A 1646-nucleotide genomic window follows, 5' to 3' on the forward strand; every position below is an offset into this window, starting at 1 on the left:
CGATCCTACAAAATTTTATATATATATATATATATATATCTCACCACACAACTTTCTAATAAGTTGCTACTTTAAATAAAAACTACACCCAAACCAAACATATTCTTATATTTATGTACTCATTATTTAAATTTTGGGTTTTACATACATACTATCAAATTCATTTTTATATTTTTAGAAATCTAATATATAAAATTTACTTACTACATGCATACCAACCAAATCTTTCAAATTATATCAAAAGTATTATTATTTTAACATAAAAAATGGAATATTTATGTGTTTCCTAATGTGTCATTTGCAGATCACCCTCTAAGAGTCAAAGCCGAATGTAGGAGAGAGAATAGAGAGTAGAATAAATCTGGGAACTTTGTAGGGAGAATCGGGAGAAATGTTCTTTTATTTGTATTTTTACCCTGTTTATAGGAACGTGTTTTGTAATATTACAGAGAGAATGAAACAACTGTAGAAACCGTTCTTAATTTCATTAAGACTCTAATTAATTGTATAGATTTTATGTCGTATTTATATCACAATTTGAATTTCAACATTAGCGGTAATTGGTTGGTCGGTTGGCTTGAAGTCAACCGACTGAAACGATTGGACGAGTGATATTTGTGTTATCTGGAGTACGCGTTATTCGGTCGAGGTGTTCGGTTGCATGGCGATCTTGCTCGGTATCTTTGGCACGGTCGACCAAAGCAGTCGATTGTAAGTTGGTTGTTCGGTCTGAACGCAGGGTTGGTCAGTTGAATGTGATCGACCGGTTTTTTTTTTTTTTTTTTGTAGTGAGTTGTGGCTCATTTTCAATTTGGCTCGAGCATTTTAGGGTTTGTGCCTCGTATGCCTGGTTGGTTCATCCCCTCGGTCAAATCTCCCTATCTTGTAAGGTCTTAAGCGGATCTTGAGCCCACGCGGGGTACCGACGAGACTCGTAGTCGGGTTGATTCACACCTCACTTTTAGCAGATCTTGCTACTACCGAGCGGCGAGCCATCTCCAGAGATTGAATCTATCCCTGGTTTGGAGACACGGTTTCACGCTCTGTCTTGGATTGTCGGTTGATTGCTCACCTCGTCGAAAGGATGCCCTTTCCTCTTGATCATTCGTTCTCTTTGAGATTTGTGATGGTATTTTTGGTATATACACTAAGATATCATAATTGTAAACTTGAAACTTAGATGTTATATGTTTAAATACATAAAAACTTGGTGGTATGCATGCAAATATTCCTTAAAATCTATATTTTTTTATGAATATTTTGTCGCAGATAAAATTATGACAGAAAACTATAATAAATTTAAATATCACGTTAAGTTTTAGATATATAAATAAAAAAATTTGTGTAATTTATATGTAATTTATTTTTTTTAATAATTTTCGGAGATTTTACGAACATAAATGAAAAAGAAAGGACAAAATGGAGGCCTGCTTGCAACATGACGTTTGTTCCTGGTTCTTTCTTCCGTAGTCTGCTTTGCGTATACCATAAAATTTGATAAATATTAAGATATTAAACTAGCCTTGTCTTGGCCATTTGAACTTATGAAAATAATTGATTGTTTTTTAAATATTATATTTTTAATTATACTTATTACTTAGCAATTAATGCATGTAATGAAAAATTTATATATATATATATATATA

This window comes from Phalaenopsis equestris, unplaced genomic scaffold (genome assembly GCF_001263595.1).
Source record: "Phalaenopsis equestris unplaced genomic scaffold, ASM126359v1 Scaffold000511, whole genome shotgun sequence".
NCBI lineage: Eukaryota > Viridiplantae > Streptophyta > Magnoliopsida > Asparagales > Orchidaceae > Phalaenopsis > Phalaenopsis equestris.